The sequence below is a fragment of the Equus asinus genome, chromosome 24 (genome assembly GCF_041296235.1).
Source record: "Equus asinus isolate D_3611 breed Donkey chromosome 24, EquAss-T2T_v2, whole genome shotgun sequence".
NCBI classification, from domain to species: Eukaryota; Metazoa; Chordata; class Mammalia; order Perissodactyla; family Equidae; genus Equus; species Equus asinus.
Window position 1 is genome coordinate 55,827,643 of NC_091813.1, and position 23,454 is coordinate 55,851,096.

The following is a 23,454-nucleotide window of genomic DNA, read 5'->3' on the forward strand; positions in this document are numbered from 1 at the left end:
CCAAGGAGCTTAAGCTCATAAAAATATTCAAAAGCACTTGGAAAAACAAGCTACCTTCTGTAAAATTCAGCAGAACAATAAAATGAAGAATCAGGTTCACAAAGCTGGCATATATTTGAATGTTTAAAGACACAATGTAAAATAAATGTTTAATATCCTTAATGGAATTAAGGAGGACAGTTTCAGGGCCTTCGCCAGTCTCCTTTCTGTGGATACCAAGATAAGAAATCTTGCTTTAGAGAGTAGTTTTATTGAGGTTTTGTATCGCATTCAATGCTCCTGTGATTGAGGTCCTTGCAAAAGTAAATGGTGAAGTTTTTGGAACAATTACACCTCTCATGGTATGTTTGTAGGGATAATCCAACAGTAAAAGTATTTTAGTCTTATAATTAGTATTAGTGGAATTTCTTATAAATTTACATTCTTCTTTGTGAAGGAAGAGTAAAACATTTAAATGGAGCTTAACTAAATCATCAAAAATTCAACCCTAATGCACAGTGCTAAATAGTTTTCTATTCCCAGAACTGTTATTTCACTTTAAAACTCTGGATTTGAGCCATTTCTTCTAGGCATAATGGCATATTTTGAAAACCAAACAAAAAAATACAAGAAATATCTTTTAAATTTACTTTTCTATTTTTGACTTCTGTGAGCTCAATAAACATTAAGCATCAACAGTTGTCATTTCCAGAGAATAAAAGATTTTTAAATGACCAGCTTAATTGTTTAAATACTTTTTAACTCCTAGGACAAAAGCTCATTTTCATTAGAAAAATTTTATCCAGGTTCATGGAAAGATCAAGTTAGTCTAAATAAGATAAAGTTGTAATTAAAAAATGCTTGAGAACAAAGACAAGGTCTTTTCGCACTTTCAGATACAACACAGAAACTTGAAGAACAAAGTATTTCTTAATAGATGCTCTTGGGAACTTGCGTTAAGAACATATTAGACAGATTATCAATCACCACATATAAATGAGTGCCACTTACGTGTTTGCTCATTTGTTTATTTTAAATAAGTCGTTTGTTCGTTTAAATAAGTCAAAAATCCCCTCTTGAGATCTTGTTTATTAGTTAAAATTTTAGTGATCTGTTTCCTCATAAGTTTTTTATAATTCCTGATTGATATTTGAAATCACTGTTAATTAAAGGAGCTGTAATGACTAATGGGTTCCCTTTAGAATCTAATATAATAAATTTTAATGTCTGATGATAGTAAGTATAAATCTCAAAGAGCACAAACATAGCTGCTTATGGTCATGTTACCGGCCACAGTTCATTACCTGCCACACAAGAGGGGCCAAATAAAAACTGGAATGCCAGCCTTATGGAAAGGAAAGTATTTTTATTTTGGGTGATGTCAGCTGGGAGATGAGAATGAGCCCTCAAATTTGTCTCCTCTCCCCAAAAGATGAGAGGCAAGGGGTTTTAAAGGTTGCGAAGAATGCGGTTGCTTGTAGGTAGTGGGAGCCTATGGCCTTGCTAGTTGGTGCTTTCCCACCAGCCTGCCTTTGGCCTTGTGAGACTGCTTTCAGGAAGGAGGATGGTGAGATAAGGGAATCCACACGTGGATGTTCATGGCTGTCTGCCTCGGTGGTGGATGTGGATTCTGTTGCCAGGAAGCTGAGGAATAAGCAGGGAAAAGGAATGAGTGCTTTTGTTTTAACCCCATATATGCTGGGTCTAATGTAGGGAAACTGATATCAGGGCTGGTATCAGTTGAAGAGCAAACTTGTATCTGGCTTCCTGGAGGACACAGCGTAAACATAGAGCCATCTTCTTTTCTGATCATTTGCTCTTCACATCATCCATGCAATTCCACTCATCCTCACCTTCAAGATTCAGACCAGCCTTTTTGGGGACTGGTTTTTGTTTAACATAACCCCTTGAGAGATATCAAGATGAATCAAAGAGTTGACTTTCAGTTCTCTCTACCTCTTGTACGTTCATTTTTCGTGATTCTGATCACTAACACTCAAGTCACTTGCCCAAGCTCTTGCCTTCAACTTCCACGTCTCTTTGTGCTTTCTGCTAAGATAAACTCTTGGATTATGAATATGTTCTTTCCTTTTAAATATTTTATATGTGACTGATCCTATAAACCTTGCCTGAATTCCCAATTTTTATTACTCTGCTGCAGACCTCAGGCCTGACCTACTTACATGCATGTATTTCACACCAGTTTTCCTGTGTCCCAGAGCCCTCCATTAGTGGAGAGGCCAGAGGCTTATCCAGCTTCTGTGTCCTAATTTGCAGTTGTGTCATTTCTCACTCAGACCTGGCGTATAGCAAAAGTCAGGTTGACTGAAACTGAGTGGATCTGGAAAATTTAGAATCAATATCAGAAAGCGGAAGAAGAAGTTCCATCAAATAAGGCAATACTGAAACACATATTGAGAATGGGAGTAGCCAAGGAATGAAGTTAGGGAGAAGAGACAGGGAATAGTGGAAGGGTGAGACACCCCAGTTGAACGTTGGAGTAGGGGAGGCTTTTTCCTGGTCTGTCCCTTAAGTTCTTCCAGGGACATCTGAAAGACGTGCTATTTAAAGAGCTGGAGTCAGCAGATACCTCATTCTAATTTCTATCCTGGCTTACCCTGTGCTGATAATCTCCTCCCACCCAAGGACCAGAATGCAGGTACTCTGGCCATATATGGATCATCGGAATGTTTATTTAGTAGATTCTGTCTTAGAACCTCAGAATTTTTAGAGGTAAAAAGGTCTTTAAAAATATTCTAATCACTCAAGGGTTTTGCTTTGTGGGGCATCAGAATTAGCCACCTCAAGATGTGTCTCTTTGGCAAGAGAATTATTCTGGGCTGATTACTTTTAAGAAACTGCAGACTAGCAAGAAGCTCTGGAAACCAAGTAGAAATTACCCTTTGTAAGAGACATTTACATTTGTAAGGGAAATCTCCATCTGTAAAGGTATCTCCCTCTCTGTACCAGGTAGGAGGTATCTCTAGAAACTCTTATCAATGCAGAAGGCAAGGACTTAAATCTACATAATAAACTTACTTTTGTTTACTGTGCTTTTCTGGTAATCTCCCATAACAGACTTATCTGAAGATGGTATTAAAGCTGACAGCTTTGGCCATTTTGGTGAGTTGCTCAGTTTTCCGGGGTTTTCCCCAAGTATACATGCCATGAAGCTTTGTTTGATTTTATCCTGTTATTCTGTCTCATGTCAATTTAATTTGTAGGCCAGCCAGAAGGACCTAGAATGGGTAGAGGAATTCTCTTCCTCCTCTACAGCTTTTTGGTTTTTTTGGTTGACTTTATTAAAACGTAACATACATTTAGAAAAGTGCACAAATAGATGTACAAATCTTGGAATTTTTACAGAGTGAGCACATCCTAATGACTATGCAAATAAAGTCATATAATATTTCCAGGATCCCAAAAGCTTCCCTTTTGCTTACTCTTAGACATTATTAAACCCCGAAAGTAGCTACTATTATGACTTCCATTAAAGAGAATTTAAAAAATAGTTTTCTTTTCTAAGACATCTAGGAAATGTCTAAATATTAAACAAATATTCACGAAACATTTACTATGAACTAAGCAATGGGGATTTAAAAAAGAATAAAATCTCATTTTTGCCCTCTAAAAGGAATTGGCAAACTTTTTGAGTCAAGGGCCAAGGAGTAAATATTTTAGACTTTGTGGGATAACAAGGCCTATGTTGAAACTACTCGACTTTGCAGTTGTTGTGCAAAAGCAACCACGGAAATGAGTGAGCATGGTTGTGTTCCAATAAAACTTTATTTATGGGTACTGAAATTTGAATTTTTTTTTAGATTTTTATTTTTTCCTTTTTCTCCCCAAAGCCCCCCGGTACATAGTTGTATAATCTTTGTTGTGGGTCCTTCTAGTTGTGGCATGTGGGATGCTGCCTCAGCATGGTTTGATGAGCAGTGCCATGTCCTCGCCCAGGATTCGAACCAACGAAACACTGGGCTGCCTGCAGCAGAGCGCGCGAACTTAACCACTCGGCCATGGGGCCAGCCCCTGAAATTTGAATTTTATATAATTTGCACGTCATGAATTATTCTCTTTTGAGTTTTTTCCTGACCATTTAAAAATGTAAAAGCCATTCTTAGTATGTTGCTGTACAAAAACAGGAGGGGTGCTGGATTTGGCCTGTGGGCCTAGGTGGCCAACCCTGCTTTGAGAGTTCACAATCTAGAAGTAGGTAGAGGAAAATAAGCAGATACTGTAATTTTAATACAATACTTTAAATCCTTTTCGAGTGGCATATACACAGTTCTGTTAGAGAGACTAGCTGCTCAAGTGTGTAAGGAGAGAGTTCAGGGAAGAAAAGGAGGGAGCAAGGCACTGCTTTAGCTGGAGGTTGTCAGGACCTCGATGGGGAGGAACCACTTGAGCTGAGAACTGAAGGGTGAGAGAGAGAGGCAGCGGGAGAGTGGGAGGTAGTACCTTTCAAGCAGAAGGAAGAGCACAGGAGAAGGCGCTGAGAGGGCCTTTGGCACATCTGCTGAAAAGGAGGCGTGCCTAGTGTGTGTCAGGCATTCAATCAATGTACCAATTGCCATGACCTCTTTTAGATTAAAGAACTGAGGGATGAAGACTTAAGTGTATAAGGCTCACTTAATTAACAAAAATATATTTTATTCATACATCACGTGCAATCCACTTTATTTAAAAATCATCAGTTAAAATAGGCTCAAATGCAATGAATGAAATTAAAAAAATCAATCATTCATTCAAACACATCCTGAACACCACTGTACTCTATGCCAACCAATTTACTCTATGATGGACACACTAAGCTGAAATGGAAAGACGCCTGGCTTTGGGGAACTTACCTCCTAGTGAAGAAGAAAATACTATAAACAAATTTGAGCACAAAAGGAAAGTAATTAAGTTGGAAGCGTTGGGGCGAAGAGAGAGAAGGTGTTTTAGGCCATACGGCCTAAACTAAAACAAGCTGAAATGAGTAAATGAAAAACTGAGTTTTAACCTTTTTTTAATCCAAGGCCAAGAGGAAAATGTGATGGGCTAAAATATAGCCCCACACTGACTAATAAAAGACAAAATACGATTTTATCAGGAGAGATGCCTTTTTGCTAACTCTGTGAACAAAGAAGAGACACCAAATTTTTCTTGTGCTGTGTATTCTTGAATCATTATTGATTCAAGATTGGTGACAACATAATTAATATGTCCTCAAAGACATTTTATCAGTGTCTTGGAGATATTTCTTATACTGACAACAGATGGAAGCAAAGGACATTGCATTAGTACGGCTTATGAGGCCCACCGCGGCCCAGCTGCAACATTCTAGTCTCTTCTCTCTCCACCCTTGCACTGAAATGTTGGCATTTCCCTCATGTATCAGGTGGTTTTGGACCTTCCAAAGATTGTCTCTGTAGTGCCATTCATTACCAAAACATCCTCATATTCCCAGTTATGCCATACTCATCCATCGAAACTGAGGTCAGGAATCAGTTCCAAGAAGTCTTCCCTAAGTGTCCAGGCAACTCCAACTGCCTTTTGTTCTGCTTTCCTGGCCCTCCATCAGACTTTATCATGGCACTTGCTGTATGATGTTGAAATTACTGACGTGTAGGTGAGTTCATTCAACTAGACTATAAGCTCCCAAAGGAAAGACTGCGTCTTTTTGTGAATAATCATGTCCCTGAAACTTAGAGTAGTAGGGGCCCACTAAATGTTTATTGATGCTTTACAGGTTTGATAAGCCTGTTGAATAACAAACCTAAGTTACACAAGATGATTTTGTGGCTTTCTGATGATCTGACTCGATATAGGAACTTACCATAGTAAATCATTAATGCATCTCCTTAGGAGAGGCCTCCTGAACATCAATGTCTGCATTCACCACAGGCCTATTCTACAGACAGTTTGAAGTTGAGGTCATTAGCACATATCTAACTGCACATGTGGTTTTCCCACCTGGTCTATCCTCCTACGAGGATGCTAGACTCCCCTTCTCCAGTAAAAGTGATCGTTCCTTCTTCTCAGACTCTCTCTGTAGATACACCACCTGTTTGGCAGCTTTCTCAGCATGATCTTGCCTTTTTCCTCAGACTGATTCAAGTTCGTAAAGAAAGTCTCCATCAAAATCTTTCTGCTGAAATACTGAACATGCGTATTTACACAGGAGAAAGCAGACAGGATCCACCACTCCTGTGACTACTATATCCACTGTCGTGCATTTATCTTTAGGAATTTCTTCACTAAGAGTCAGCAATGTTGTTGCATTGGAGTTTCACAAGTGGGTAATAACTTAAGCTCTCCTATCAGAATTATTTCCCATGAGTTTTCCATCTTCAGTTTCAAAATATCTTTCAACAGCTAATTTTTTGTTAGAAACTTGATGCTCTGTATTCTCAAGTTTCTTCTCCGTTCCTTGTTTGAATCTGACGTAAAATGTCTCTCTGTCCCTAAGCATAGCAATCAAAATTTCTTTCCATCATCTTTTACCTTCACGGAAGCATTGGAGGTCAACACATTACTGTCCAGGGTAAGAATAAATGATTTTTTTATTGTGGTAAAAAATACATAACGTAAATTTTGCCATTTTAATCACTTCTAAGTGTATAGTTCAGTAGTGTTAAGTATATTCACATTGCCAATCAGATCTCCAGAACTTTTCCATCTTGCAAATATGAAATTTTATACCTATTAAGAAACAACTCCTCTTTTCTCCTTCATCCTAGTCCCTGGTGATGAATATTCTACTTTCTCTTTCTAAGAATTTGTGCACTGTAGATACTTCATATAAGTGGAATCATGCAGTATTTGTCTTTTTGTGAGTAGCTTATTTCACTTAGCATAACATCCTCAAGATTCATCCATGTTGTACCATATAACAAGATTTTCTTTCTTTTTCTAGGCTATATAACATTCCTCTGTAGGTATATACCACATTTTTTTAATCCGTTCGTCCATTGATGGAGATTTGGGTTGTTTCTAAGCTATTGTGAATAGTGCTGCTTTGAACATGGGTGTGCACATATCTCTTTGAGACTGCTTTCAATTCTTTTGGAAGTGGGATTGCTGGATGATGTGGTAGTTTTATTTTTAATTTTTTTGTTATAGCATATTTATTTATTAGTTCATTATTTCAGTCAACAAATATTCTCTTTTGGCAAAGCCTCAATCTTGTTTAAATACAATATTTGCCTATTCCATACCTACATGCACAGACTTTCTCTCATGTTTCAGTTATGGCCACAAATCTCAAAATTACCTGTCAATCTTATAGTTTTCCCACTTTCTTGAGCACAATTTCACATCTCTCCTACCAAACAGCCTTTTAATAAAGTGGTTGTTTTACAGTCCTTGTCTGATAATTTGATCTCCATCATTTTTTAATCTCTTTCTTTTTGTTTATTTTTTATCTTGATATGGGTTACATTTTCTTGCTTCTTCATATAGTTAATATTTTTGACTTGATGCTGGACATCGTAAGTTATGTTACTGAGAGTCTGGACATTTTTCTTCCCAGTGAGGGTATTGTATTTTGTAGGTAGTAAAGTTGTTGATGAGTCAGACTGAGACTTTTGAGACTTATTTTTCATTGGTAAGCTGGGTCTTGAGTAGCCTCTGGGTTAGTGTTAGATTAGTCCTGCTACTACGATGTTATGCTTCCAGGGGCTATATTCTATGCCTTGGTATTCAGTGAGGTCTCTTTACTCCGGATATTAGGAACTTGAAATCTGTCAGCCCTCTGTGCATTCTGGAAATTGTTTAGTTTATAGATGACCAATTCTTCTTTGCCTCATAACGTTTACCTTATTCATTGCACAACTGAGCATTCAGCACAGCTGCCTCAGTCAACCCAAATTCTGATCTGTGTCTTCACAGCTAGGAGGTCATCATGCTATCTGTGGGTCCTCTTTTCCAACCTGTGGTCTAGAAAAGGCTTCCAGGGAGATACCAAGGTGATTGTAAAGCTGACCTCAATTGTCTTCCTTCTTAAAGGGATCACATCCTGCACTGCCTATTGACCAATATCTGAAGACCATTGTTTCGTATGTTTATCCAGGTTTCTATTTGTTTATTGTGGGAGGGCAAGTCCAGTATCAATTTCTCTCTTATAGTCAGAAGTGGAAATTCTTATTTAATTTTTAAATGTCCACAATCAATACTGATTTCTGATTTAAATAGTATATATAAAATAAGTAAAGGAACAAAAATGGTTTTCTCTGTTCATTCACATTACAATGTATTTTAATTTTCAGATCATAAGAGACTTCATGTACTCTTTAATTTGTAGAATTTTCATGCTGTGTTTTAAAATCCTTAGGAGAACAACAACTATCTTTTAAGAAGAGTTTATTTTGAATTTGATTACTCAGGTAGCAAGAACAATTTACAACCATGAAACTAACTCAGGAAAACATTACCCGATCATATTAAGATAATGTCTGACTCTGCTTCCTTTCTCTTATGTCTACCACCTCTTCCTATTACTGTTGTTCAATTACTATACCTTACAATTCTATCTCAATCATATTGTATGACCCTCAGAGCTTCTAGTGCTTACCTCTTATCCTCTCTGCCTCTTTTTTCTGCTTCCCAATTCTTGTCTCCTCTGTCTACCATCTTCTCTATCCTCCTTCTGTACTTGTTATATTTTGTGTTTTGCAACCTTCTGCCTACTCACTTCCTTTCTCCTTCAACTGCCGATGTGTTTCACCTGTGATCTGATTTCTTCTTTTCAAATAATTTAATTCTTTTCTGTTAATTATAACAACAATAATAATGATATTCACTGATAGTCTAATCTATGCCCAAGTTCTGTTATATATATATATATATATATATATATATATATATATACACCTCACAACTAATACCCACAGCAACCCTGCTGGATATAATTATAGCTATTTTTAAAGGAGGGAAAAGAGTCAGAAAGTGTAACTGTCAATTAAAAATACTAATATTATTTCTATATATGTGGGAATAAGAGAAAGGAGGGCCAAGAAGAGTTCCAGTGAACATTCATTCATATTTTCTCTGTAATTAGTGATATCCTCTCCCTTCAACACACATGCATTCCCTCATTCAGAACTTTCATAGTTGCTGTGGTGCATTCAAAGTGGTCAGCTTTTCTCTTGGTGAAAGTAGATGCATCTTTGGCTTTAGGGTAATTTATAGAATACTCTCGACAAGTTCCCTTTTCCTCTCTAAATTTGAAAGGCTCAATCAGGCCTGTTTCTCTCTTTTTTTTCTCAATAAATGGTTTGGAAGATTTTTTTAAAAAAAATCTTGGTGTGGAGGTCTGTTTTTAATTAATCTATGTCTGTAGAACCAGTTTGCTCTTTATAAGATGAAATTCTAGCTAATTAGTTAACTTTTATCTTCAGGGACTTTATAATCTTGGTGGAAGTTTCACTTATCAGGCACTAACTCTTCAAGTAGTTTTGACTGCAAGTACTCAACTTAAAATTTAGGTTTTTAAATATTCTTTGTAAATCATTGGCTACTCTTTATTTCTTTTTTCTCTAAAAAATTTTCAGTTATGAGTTCCTTTTATATAATCACTATTCATTCAAACAATATTTGCTTTTGCTTTTTACTAATTCTTTATAGTAAAGTTTGGGTTGATTATGGAGTTAATTATTAAAATGGGAAATATCAAATTTTGACCCCACTGTCTTACACTGCTTTCTCTGGCTCATACACGTAACAATGACAGAGTCTGTATTCCAACCACAATTTCTGTGGTTAAAAAGTCCACAAACCTTGCAACATGAAGCCTTGTTCCTCTTTTTTGACCCTTCTCTTAGTCCTGCTTGTACCTACTGACTGTTCTTTTCAAGATAGCTGGACTGTCTGGTCATAAGAGGGGCAAACTGGCAAGAGGGAAGGACACAGGCTTGGGAAGTAGGCATGGCTAGGTTTAAGACCTCACTCTACCCCTGATCAGTGGTGTCACTTTGAGAACATTTCTTAACTAGTCTAAGCCTTAGTTTCCTCATCTTCAAAAGAAGAATCATGTTGTCAGTCAAGTTTTTAATCTGAGGGTGAAATGAACTGATATCTATAAAGCACAACTACTGAACATGGCACTTTTGCCCAGTTGACAGGTTTCGGAGGGTCTGTGAACATGACACCTTAATGTCTTCAACTGCAATTTCCTTTATATTGCCTTAAAAATTTTCTTTGTAGATAAAATTCAGTGGAAAAATGATGTTATTAAGACCTTGGTTTACTTGAAAAAATATGTAAAATATTTCTACTTAATTATTACGTACAATTGGTAATCAGCTCTGCTATGAGTTCTAGAAAATATTACCATTAATAGGAATTATAAGAAATGCATCCTAACATTTTTTATAAGGGCATCTTTGTCTGCGTTTGGCCTAGTTTGAGTTGCAGAATGCCAAGGAAACTAAGATTCAAAGAAATTTTCCTATTTGGATTTATGACCGTCATTGAGTGTGATCGATCTAAAGATTCCTGAACCTTATAGGAAAGGTTCTTTGGTTTGATGCACTGGTTCCTAAAGAATCTCTTGTTTGTGTCTACTTTGAAAACACTTTGGACAGTGTGGATTTTCTTTACAAGAAAAAGTTTTGATTTGAATAGAGATTTTCCATAATTTGAACTATATGGCAAACATAAAGACTAAAACTAATAATAATAATGATAACAACAACAACAACAAGTCATGATAAAGTAGTCAAACAAATAAAATAAAATAATAAAGATCAAACAAATGAAAATAAAAGGTATCTAAAGAAACAAAGCAGACATTTGTTTCCTACCTAATATCCTTTCTGTACTTCTTCCTTCCTAACAAGACATCGATTTTATTTGGGATGCCAAATGGCCTGCTAAAAGATTGACATTTCCATCCTCTTTTGCATATAGGAAGCCATGTGACAGTTCTATCCCGTGTCACATAATCAGAAGCCAACTGTGGAATGCTGGTGAATCTCTCTCTCTCTCTCTCTTTCTCTCTCTCTCTCTCTCTCTCTCTCTCTCGGCGCTGCCTTTCCCTCCTAGTTGCTTCTTTTTTCTTCTTCTTGCCAAAATCACATTTCAGAGGCAAGAGGTTGAGGCAACCATGGAGATGACAGCTGCAACTAAAGATGGCAGAGCAGAAAGAGAGAAGGTACCATGGACGATGAATTTCCAACTTATGTGGAAAAAAATAAACTCATATATGGTTAATCCACTGTAGTTGGATATCTGTTACTTGCCTCCAAAAGTGATCCCAAACTGAGAGAGAATATCATTTTATATGGAAAAAATACATACATTTCACATGACATCTCATTTCTCCTTTCCAAAACCTCTATTTCATTTCTGTTAAAATAACCACAGCAATAATATTTATTGAGACTTTCTCTATGAGAAAACTCTGGTAAATATTTTATAAATATTATAATCAAATCAATATAGGAGACAGTATAATAATACACTGATATCTATATAAGACACAAAAGCAAATATTTTAAAAAACAAAGAAAACCTTAAAAGTATGTAATCATAATGTAACTTTTAACAGGACAATAACAATCACAAATAGATTAAGCATTGAAATTTAGAGTATATATTAGAGTATTAAAATTAATAAATTTATGCAAACTTCTGTGCTCTAAATACATGTATCTCATGTTCTTCTCAAATGTCTAAGGAAACATTAGTGAAAAGTCATGTACTTATCTCTAAAGAAACTATCAATAAATGTTTAAAAACCTTAAAAATATTCAGGCCAGATTGTATGAACACAACATATTAAATAAAATCCACAGCATTTGAAAATGTGAAAATTATCTCCCGAATAATCACTGTCTGATCTTTTGCCCTGCACAGGAAGGTGGGCTAAGGTGCTAACCTGGAAGGGAGTTTTGAGATTTGGGCCTGGATGAGGGAATGGAGCACGCCGGAAAATGCAGTCTGTAGCAGAATTGGGTGGAGATTCCCACTCCCCCTAAATAAAAAATTGTCTGAAGGGGCTATTAACTTCAAAAAGACCAAGCAGAGATGAATATATAGTGCAGAGCAGAGACTGGCATCCGGGACAGCAAGGTGGTTCTTGGGGTTAAGTGTGTGGGTAAGAGGTAGAGCCCATGCGTAGAATCAAGGGGTCTCGTCTATGGGTGGTGAAGCCCCAGGAACAGGGGTCTTCTTTTAAAGGCTCATTTCTCTTTAATGGAGCATCTCAGTTAACAGTGTGTATATGGGGTGACTTAGTGTCTGCTAGGAATGGGCTGAGGCGCTGTAGCTCTTCAGCTGCTGAAAGCTGCAATTGCTTCCTCTTCTTGAGAAGGTCAGTCTTTTGGATGATCAAGGTAGAAAAGTAGGGGGACAAAACTGCCAGTATCTGATGCACCCCAGTATCTCACACTTCAGAGCTGTGCACAATACAAGGATCTCTTAGTTGGAATACAACGCATGCTAAAACCTACGCCTTGAAATAGGGTCTTATCAGCAGATCACTGGCCACACTTCTATCCTCACAATGACACACAGAATATTCAGAAACACTGAGGGTTTAGGGACTCAGCTGAGTTTGCAATAACCTTTATGCCTCACAAAAAAAGAATGGTGAATAATTTTGTATTTTAATATCCTCTAAATGAAATATTATGTAGCTATGTGTCTGTTCATTATGATTTTAAAATAACATGGGAGGCTGTTCATGTTATAATGTCTAACTTTATATATAAATTATGTGCACATCAGGCTTATAACTATGTAAAAATGGCCACAAACAGGAAAAAAGTAAAGGAGGGTAAATATTTTAAAACATTATCTCTGGTTTATTTAGATGAGCAAACTGGAGGATCATTTGATTTTTTCCTTTTTTTTTTTTTACTTTACTGTGTTCTTCAAATATTCAATAGATTTTTTTTTAAACACTAATAAAAATAATGTGAATGCTATATTTGTGCAAAATCAGAGCTAGGTATAGTAGGGATAAAAAGATAAATAAGAGAAGGGACCTTTTTAAAATTGAGGTATAATTGACATACAAGATTATATGAGTTTCCAGTGTACAACATAATGATTCAATTTTTGTATATATTGTGTAACGATCACCACAATGAGTGTAGTTAACATCCGACAGCACGCATAGTTGCAGAAAGTTTTTTCCTGTAATGGAACGTTTTCTTTCTTTTTTTTTTTTAGTTTCAGGTGAGGAAGCTTTGCTGAGCCTCAGAGATCCCCATGTTGCAGGGAGTCTAGGCTGTGGGAGGAGATCAGCATCAACTATCTCCAAAGCCTGAATCTCTAAAGGGAACTTTTTAAATTTAATTGTTTTATTGAGGTCATATTGGTTTATAACACTGTGTAAGTTCAGGTGTACATTATTATATATCAGTTTCTGTATAGACTGCATTGTGCTCACCTCCGATAGTCTAGTTTTCATCTGTCACCATACATATCTTCCCCTTTACCCCTTTCGCCCTCTCCCCCACCCCCGTCCCACCTGGTAACCACTAATCTGTTGTCTTTATCCATGTGTTTGTTTATCTTCCACATATGAGTGAAATCATACAGTGTTTGTCTTTCCCTGATTAGCTTGTTTTGCTTAACGTAACACCATCAAGGTCCCTCCATGTTGTTGAAAATGGCATGATTTTGTCCTTTTTATGGCTGAGGAGTATTCCATTGTATATATACACCACATCTTCTTTGTCCATTCATCAGTTGATGGGCACTTGAGTTCCTTCCATGTCTTGGCTATTGTGAATAATGCTGCACTGAACATAGAGCTGCATAAATCTCTTTGAATTGTTGATTTCATGTTCTTTGGATAGATACCTAGTAGTGGGATAATTTCTATTTTTATTTTTTTGAGAAATCTCCATACTGTTTTCCATAGTGGCTGCACCAGTTTGCATTCCCACCAGCAGTGTATGAGGGTTCCCTGTCCTCTACATGCTCTCCAACAGTTACTTTTTGTCTTAATTATAGCCATTCTAATGGGTGTAAGGCGATATCATTGTAATTTTGATTTGCATTTGTAATGAGAGCTTTTAAGATTTACTTTCTTAGCAACTTTCAAATATGCAATACAGTATTATTATAGTTGCTGTGCTGTACATTATATCCCCATGATTTATTTATTTTATAACTGATTCTATCTTTTGACTTTGAGAAGGGGCCTTTCTTAAAGAGCTGTATTGTAGCAGAGAGAATGAAACACACGTAACACAATACCTCGTAAGAAGTATCCAGTGTTATGGGAGGGCTCAGAATAAGTGCTGTACAGATGAAGGGAAAGAAGGGATTATGACTACTGCCTTGTGTCATATTTTTATTTACTTTTTATGCATACAGCTTGGCTTTAGATAGTGAATGACAAAGGTAAATCCATAAAATAGATCTGTGTCTACCTTTAGAACATTTTATTTACCATTCATATTTCAAAGAATAGGAACCTTGTTGCTGGTATTTTATTGAATGTCTTTCCTCCCAGATTTGGAAATGTGTTGGAAAGGAAGAACAAAGGTAATTTAATTTCAACAAAACAGACCTGTTTTGACATGACTTTAATTAATTAGAAACACACCTGGGAATTACAGTAGCTTAAAGACAACTCTTATGTCATTTTCTGGTCAAAAAATAAATTCACAGTGAATTTTAAATATGAAAATAACCTTTTATGAGACTTTTATGGTGAGGATTTTAAAAGCTGCTATAATTTATGCAATGGTTTATAGACTTTCAACAGCTGAACTCTTGACTTCCTGAGCATTTCTAAAGCATTATGCAAAAGAAATCTCTTAGCAAATATGAAATCTCATCCTACTCTCTTCAGAATGGTCCCCTGACATCAAGATGGAAAGCATACATAGAGAGTAATAGGGAGAAAGGACATCAAATATTTATGGTCTCTATCATTTCATTTCAATTGAGAATACAGTATTATGATAGTTATTGAAGTCATATGTAGATACTATTCAAAGTGTTTCAATAAAAGGATGGCAGAATGAATACAAAATAGAGTTAAGCATTTTGTTTTATTATTCAGCCTTCATCCTTTATTTTAGGTTATGAAGAGAGACAAATATGGCAGGAGCACAATGACTAAATTGGCAGGAAAATGGAGTTAAATAGCTAGAGTTTAAATTACATTATTCAAAATATATTGAGTACAATTAACAATATTAGCATTTTGGGAATTACAAAAGAAGAGAACACTTCTCTTTTTGATTGTGCATATTTTGATTGTGCTTTGAATTCATTCATATGGAAATTTTAAGAAGTTTACTTAAAGAGAAAGAAGAAATGCTTTCTTTGCTAACTATATATATATCTGTATAGATAAATAGTTAATATCAAATTTTTAATGGAATGTTTTGCATGACAAAGACATCTCCATGTTCTAGCACATAGCTCCATTTCAATAGTATTACGAGGTTCTGGTAACCTAAAGGCAGTGACTTTTCATCTTTTGTAACTACAACCTACAGAGGGAAATACACTGTAAAATAACAATACTTGAAGTAAGTCAAGAAGATAATGTAGTTCATTTCATCCCTTTGAGGCTGAATCATGTGTCAGCCATCGGCACAGATGTGAAGCTTTTCTATTCTTAAAGCCACTATGATTCAGTTCATCTGTAAAATGAGGCTGTTAAGATTTGTCTCATCAGAGCTGGGATTAAATCAAAGGACATAGGTAAAAGAGTGTCTTATACATATGAGACAATAAAAAGAAAAAAGTAGCAGCTATTACTACTATTATTATTAATGAGCTGATACAGTAACCTCTTTTAAACTGTAAAAACATTTATTTTCAAGAAACTTTTTCTCTTATATTTCTTTTAAGACAATTTAATTCCCCAAACTACAATTTATACTCTCATCTAGCACTTACAGCAATGTTATAAGACATTATTTGTTTCATGTTTCTCTCACCACCCTTCTGTCGTCTTCCAACTTTGTGAGCTCCTTGAGGTTAGAAACCTATCTTATTCCAGTTTTATCCCAAGTTCAGAGCATTGAGCTGGGCACCCAGAAAATTCTTCACACACATTTGTTCAATGAGTGTGAATATGGAAACATTTTTAACTAATGTGGGCGAGGAAGAAATTTTTCTCTAGCCTTCTGGGTTCTTCTGGCTGGTCTAAGAATTTTGTTGACAGGGAACAGATTAACAGGATAAAATCAAATTTAATTTTTTATGTACAGGAACCCCACAAACATGAGAGAGTCAGAGACCCCCACATACATGAGAGATTCAGAGATAGAAAGGCAAATGAAGCACATATACCATCCTGAGTTGAGGAATGGGATAGAGCCCTGGGGCTTCAAAGGGGAGGAGGTGAGTTCACAGGACAATAAGAAAAGCAGATGTTTAGTAATTAGATGTTTGCCCTACCATGCATGTAGGTCATAAAAAGTTATTTCTGGTAATAATTTTTATTATGGGCAAGGCCCTCAATTTAAATTCTTTAAGGCTGAGGTAAGAGTTTTCTCTTGAGCCCACAAGGTCTTCATTGCCTGTAGCTCAAAATATATTCCATATGCCAAAGTGGCAGATCTTGTTCTGTCTGTTCTGAATCCCTCAGGCTCCCTTTGAGACTTCCTGAGAAGTTTCACATTTCAGAAGTTAAGCTGGTAGAATGCTCTATCTCGTTGAGCCAGTCTCTTAGTTCTGAGAATAAGTCAGTTCATTTAAACAGTTTTCTCTCTTTTCAGGAGGTGGTGATACAGGTGGGCTCCCAAAGTTACGCCTATAGTGCCAGCAACCAGGAATTTAATAAGAGGCATTTCTGTGGAAATAAGATAAATAATGGTTAATGATTGGAGTAGACTAGAATTCCAGTTTTTGAATTCTGAGGTAGCTAGTCGAGAAGATTTCTAGATGTCAGACTCAACGCATCTTCAGATGGAGTGAAGGCAGTCAGTGGCAATCTGACAGATTTTCCTGGGTTGCATTTTGAATATCTCTGGTGATCTTTTTGAGTGGCCCATATAGCAACAGGCACAAAGATTGTCCATACATGAGCTGTTGTGCTGATTTCTCTGAAGTTTCTATCAAATTGTCCAACTTTAGCTTGCATCGCTTCAGAAAGGGGCAGTTTTAGTTTTCAATGATTCCAAGTCAAAAGGATGGGAGAAAAGCTGGAAATGTTAGTTTGAAGAGTCATAGCCAGATATTGGAGGGAGCTAGAAGAATTCAGGATCTAGTCCAATTTATAGGTAGGAAGCAAAACCCCAAAGACAATTAATAGCACTAGAATTTGATATCCATAAAGATGTAATACTGAAACATAATTTTTCTTTCTACAATCTCTCCCATTTCTATCAAAGATAATTACAGTAAAAGTAATTTGTTTGCAAAATAAGTCTAGTTTCACTAAACTCAGATTGTTACTTACGTAAGTTCATCAAGAATAGTGATTAACCATATAGGCTCTTTTAAATCTCCTTTACTGCGATTTTTCATAAGGAATCTCAGATTGAATTTTTAAAGGCCTCTTGAGGCCAGGAAAGCCAAGCCAAGGACTTGTTATCAGACTTTGCTTGCAGTACCTATAGATTAGGGTGAATTCCTCTCTTCTTGAGGTCCCTAAATTATCTGGGTTTCCTGGGCTTGCCAGAAAGTGTTCTCCTTACTCACCTGGTTAGGCTGTCAGGGACCATGTAAGCAAGGTACCAGGTTGTTTTTTCCAAAGGTCTTTATTGGCTCCATAAAGTCAATCTTAGTTCCTTAAAGCTGTCTGGTTATATATGAGTCTATGTATGTCTTTCTCAAATGTGGCATTCCAATCAAAGCCTTGGCAATGTAAGCAGTTTCCAATTGTGTCCTGTTACAAGGAGAACAAATTCTTATTGACTTACGCAAATAAATCTAATGCCATGAAAATAAGAATACGCACTAAGAGTTTCTGAATTCTGGAGGGATCAGGTAGGGAGAAAAAGTAATTGTTTCAAATCTGCTTATAAAGGTATAATTCACCAAATTACTGCAAACTACAGATAGCTTAAGAAAAAAGAAAGAAAATTTTCCTTAAATCTGGAAAAACAAAATATTTTAAAAAGCAGTAATATTTCAGACAAAAAGTTATAAAAATTATAATAATCCTCATCAGGATGTAATTAATTCTTGTTCTGCTTTAATCCAGCTTTTCCATTAGTTCTCTCAATCTAGCCTGATGATTGAGGGTGGTAGGAACAGCCGTAATTCCAAGAAGTTTGTAAGGTTGTTGTTAAGGCTAGTATGATTTGTCCAATGAAGTGGATGCCTCAATTACTAGAGATTGTGGAAGATATACCCCAAGTGGGAAACACATTTCCTAACAGTTCCTTGCCATAATGAGGGCATCAACTTTGCAGTAAGGGAAGGTTTCAACCCATCTGGAAAACATACATATTATAACAAGAACATATTGATAATCCTTACTGAGTGGCAGTTGAATGAAGTCCAGCTGCAGGTGCTCAAATGGTCCAGAAAGAGGAAATCTGCAGGCAAAACCAGTTTTACTAGGGTTATGAACCTGGCAGGTCAGACATTGCTGATAGACTGTTTTTGCAAATGTATAGAAGTCTCCCCACCAACGTCTATTCATAATTTGAGTCATCTTAAATGTATTGTGGTGAGTGAAGGAATGCAAAAGGCAAACAATGGAGTTTTCCAGGGAGCCAGGAAGAACAAAGCAGCCATATTGGGTTTCCTATAGCCCCAACTGTTTGTTTAACTTATAGCTATCGTTTACCCAATGGAACAGACTGTTGCCATGTTACAAGGACATCAGGATGGCAAAAGTCTTGCAGTGAGGGGTCAACTTTTGCAGAAGCAGAATGGACTTCATCTACATGTGTTACAATCTTTATAAGATTCTGTTGTTGTTACCCTTGCATGAAAGTCAGCTAGGGCATTTTCCTGATACTCAGATTCAGTCCTTTTAGTCTGAGCCTCAATTTTGATGACAGACAACATTTTATGCCAGGACATATGAGATTTCCAAAAATTTTACACAATTTTTGGAACACTTATACCATATACCTATGCAAATACAAAATAAAAAAGGCTCAATGTTACTTCTTATTTGACAATGCTTCCCATGTAATTTAACATAGCAAATAAGTCTAATTAGTTTAATAGCCACCTTTTTTTATTTTGGGAAGATTAGCCCTGAACTAACATCTGCCACCAATCCTCCTCTTTTTTGCTGAGGAAGACTGGCCCTGAGATAACATCTATGCCCATCTTCCTCTACTTTGTATGTGGGATGCCTGCCACATCATGGCTTGATAAGTGGTGTGTAGGTCCACACCCAGGATCTGAAACGGCGAACCCCAGGCTGCCAGAGCGGAACATGCAAACTTAACTGCTGCACCACCAGGCCAGCCCCAACGTCCCTCTATCTATAAAGAGAAAGAGCAAATCTTTCTTTTGAGAAGTTTCAGGGATCCTCTGAAAAATCCCAAAGTTAGCCAGAGGTCAAAAAGACTTCATTAGAATTTGATTTGGGGAAGTTTGTCAAAAATATCAAAAAGTTTTAAAACACTTGGTCAAATAGGATCATAGGTCACTATGAAACAATACTTAGCTATTCATTTGACCATAGTGACAATGAAAAGACTTTGAAGGCAAATACAGAAAGTTAAATAGTTATAAGTAAAACTTAGCTCTTGTAATCAGTTTAAGTAATCAAAGACCTGATAAAAACATCACAGAAAATCATTGCGATAAAACATAAAATCTTTGCTTTCCTTTTATAATCTCTTATTAGGAGCATACCAATCATGAAGCAAATCTTTGTCCTTTTAGCAGATGAAAGAATATTAAATTTTAGTATTATATAAGTACATTATTGACATTAAAACTTATTTTTAAAACTCTTATAATGACAATTCAACTTTAGGCAGCTTAATTATGCAAGGTAAAATTCTCTCTCTCTCATCCCATTGTGAAACAACCAGGGCAAAATTATTTTCATTTCCCTTAACAAAAACACATCTCCATAGCTCATACTTTTTTTCTCAGTGTGGCACAAGACATATTTACTAATGGACCAAAATACATTTAGTTTCTTTATAAAAGGAAGCAAAAAGTAGATAGACCTATGTTCAGTGATTAATGTTTCAATATTTTATCCTTTTTGGAAATGATCCTAATATTCAATGAATTTAACTTACCTCATCATTTAACTTAACTTAGCAAAACTTTAAGGTTTCAGGTGTTGATTGCCAAAAAGATTTGGGAAACTATTTAAGGAGACATATCATAAAGCAATCATTGCTAAAAAGTTCACCTAAAAACTTATTTCCCTTACATCTATTTAATTCATTTGTTCTTAACAATTATACTCATAAAAATTTTATGAGACATTAAAGCAGTTAGCTATCATCTTAAATTTTTTTTTTTCTCCTTTTTCTTCAGTCTTAGGAATTGGGGATGGTCTATATAATAGTTCCTGGAGAGGTTACAAGCCTTTTGAGATAAACAGGGAAGGTTTGGGGATTGATGAAAAGGAATGGGTGGAATCTGAACTGCTTCTAAAGCTGCATTTCCAGTTTTGCAAAGATTTGTAATATAAGAATGTTACTAAAACCAAAGTGGGTTCCCCCCTGGTGAGTTAAATCAGACTCTCCACCAGAGGTAGTTGTCTCACAAAGTAAAGTATATTTGCAGCAAATAGGGGACCAAGAGGAATCATCTCCAAAGTCATGTGTCCCCAAACAAAGGGAAGCAGGGACATTTATTTCAGATGGAGGATGAATATTCAAAAGGGAGAGGTGAGTATTCGCTTGCACAGGCTCAGTTGGAAAACATGCTTCCACATACACTGCAGGTTACGGTGTGGAGAGATCGTAGCATTAAAAATAAGGTGAAGATCATAGCTGTAGCTCTTGTGGTGAGGCTTGGTCTTGTTCAGGCTGGTTGGTGATTGCATCTCCTTAACATAATAAAAGGAGAAAAACAATTTGGAAAAACAATTAAATGCTTCCAAATCACCCCTGAGTTCCTCGGGGCAACTAGTTGGTGACAAGAACTATTGCTCTCAATTCCTCAAAAACTGGGCTGTAACTTAAGTGATATCATAGGTTGATCTACCAGTCCAACTACATCATCCCTAACTTGCTTCTTTTTCTCTGGGTACATAGTTTTATTTAGTTTAGGGGAGAAGTCCTAAAAAAATTGCTATCAGGTTCTGAATATCAGCTTCCAATTTCTGACCAACCTTTGACCATGGAGCTACTGGAAAAAAAAAACCCTTTTAAATATCTTGCCAGTAAAGGCAACTGGGACAAACAGTAAATATTTCTGGCAGTATTAAACAACTCCATGGACACAACAGATGTCCTCAAAGATTACTACCTTCCCAAGATCTAGAATCACTCCTAAAGATAGCTAATAGGAAGAAATGACATCCTGCATGTCCCAGGTAGTTAGAAAGCCAAGTCAAGCCCTTAGGACACAAAACGAAACAAGCAAGAAGGCAATAGCTATCCCTGGGAGAGAGAGGGTCAATAACCAATGGGTCTGGATTTGGAAAGAAAGGAACATGAAATTTTATTTTCCTCTCTTGATTGGGCATCACAGAATGGTCACTGAGTGGCGGTAACAGGGCTGTTTTGCAGGGGGCTTCAATTGCCTGGGAGGGGGTTCTAGGATATATTTGCAAAGGATATTGCCCAGGAAGGCCTGAAGCTGGGAGAGCTTGATTATAGAGCCCAGCAAAGTGAGCCTTACTGCCTGTCCTGGGTGATTCTATTACATTCATTTTCTGGCTTTCAGCATTTATGTGAGTGACCCATATACTCTTAGGGATTAGGCTGGAGTGCTCTCTGTGGATCTTGTAGGACAAGGGAAGCTGAAACAGCAGATGGGGCTAGATTTTAAGAAGGATTTAAGAAGGCAGTTTTATGTTGGATTTTTGTTTTTGTTTTGTTCTTCTTGTTAGGGGATCCCTAAGTCTAGCTGTTATACATTTATATATATATATATATATACATATATATACATATATGTATATATATATATTTCTTCCTTTTATTCCTAAGTGCTGGATAATTGTACTTCCAGTGTCCTCATTTTTTTTAATACTATCTGCAAATAAGAAGGGGTCTGAGTGGATTTTGATTTTTGTTCTAATTTCTACCCTTCCATCTTATTGAGGGAGTGTTAATGGCTAGCCATTATAACAATATAAGAGCTCTCTAAAAACTTGTTTGTCCAGTTTAGAAGTTTTTTCAATTCAAAATATCCATCATCTAGCCATTAATGAGTCTTAATAGCAACTCAAACCAATAAACCTTTTTCTGGCTTAACCATGGACAAACACAGATGCTAGAGGTGTCTCAAAAGGAGATTGCAAAGGATGCAGTCCTCATAAGATCCAGAAAGTTGACTCCCAGAGTCAGTCTTAGAAAGTAAAGTCAGTGACTATGAGGGTCCCTGTTTTTAAGCAGCCATTCCAAATCACAAAGAATCACATGTTTTCCACCCTTTTGAACAGAATAGCATGACTTACCAAGCCAAAAGTTTATCACCCCGCCTTTTTTTGATTCCCTAAGTTTGGATCCACAGCCTACTTGGCTGCCCACTGGATACATATGCATCCTCCAGCTGGCAGAGACAAAACAATGACCATTTCTGGGAGAAATGGGATCAACAGAAAATCAGAATACTGGTCCCAAATCTTTACCAGAGTTGCTTTTGCCCAAGAAATTAATTTCACAAATATCTTCTCCTGCTAATCTAAATTTAGAAAGAGAAAAAAAAGACTCTTACCACTCTAGCTTCCAACAGACCCTGCAGCAGGCAGAGATCTGGGAGACTGACAAGGCAAGAACTCTTACCTTCTGCTGGCGCTTGTCAGATGTCCCAGGATCTCTCTGCAGCGGCCTCAGAGGGAGCAGAGTCTAGCCAGGGAAGCTTATCCTACCAACTACACCAACTGTGGGGGAGGAAGAAATTTTCCTCTACCCTTCTAGGTTCTGGCTGATCTAAGTATTAAACTGACACAAGACAAATTATCAGGAGAAAATCAAATTTAATTTCATATGTATGGGAACTCCACATATATGAGAGAGTCAGAGACCTCACATACATAAGGGGTTCAGAGACAGAAAGGTAAAATGAGATATAGACGCCATCTTGAGCCATGGGATAGGGGCCTGGGGCTTCAGAGGGGAGGAGGGTAATTCACAGAATGATAAGAAGAGCAGATGTTCAGTAATTAGATGTTTGCCCTACCATACAGATAGGTCATAAAAAGTTATTTCTGGTAATAACTCTTATTATGGGCAAGGCCCTCAATTTAAATTCTTCCAGGCTGAGGTAAAAGTTGCTCTTGAACCCACAGGCTCTTGATTGCCTTTAGCTCAAACATTCCACATGCCAAAGAGGCACACCTTGGGGAGGCCTCTTCTAAGCCCCTTCAATAAATATATTCTTTTTTTCCTTTTAAAACTTATTTTTTAAAAATAATATATATGCATGGTTTATAAGTCAAATATATGTAACAAAATACAGTGA

At 36.6% G+C, this 23,454-nt stretch overlaps 1 long non-coding RNA gene across 1 annotated transcript; it reads right to left on the bottom strand.

The window, feature by feature from the left end:
* Positions 1-14,354: 14,354 nt before the first annotated feature.
* On the bottom strand, positions 14,355-23,086 carry LOC139041820 (uncharacterized). The gene is made up of 4 exons (XR_011497794.1): positions 22,776-23,086; positions 18,370-18,428; positions 17,587-17,773; positions 14,355-16,735 (listed from the first exon to the last, which is right to left on the bottom strand). It is a non-coding gene; the product is annotated as an uncharacterized lncRNA (long non-coding RNA).
* Positions 23,087-23,454: the final 368 nt, after the last annotated feature.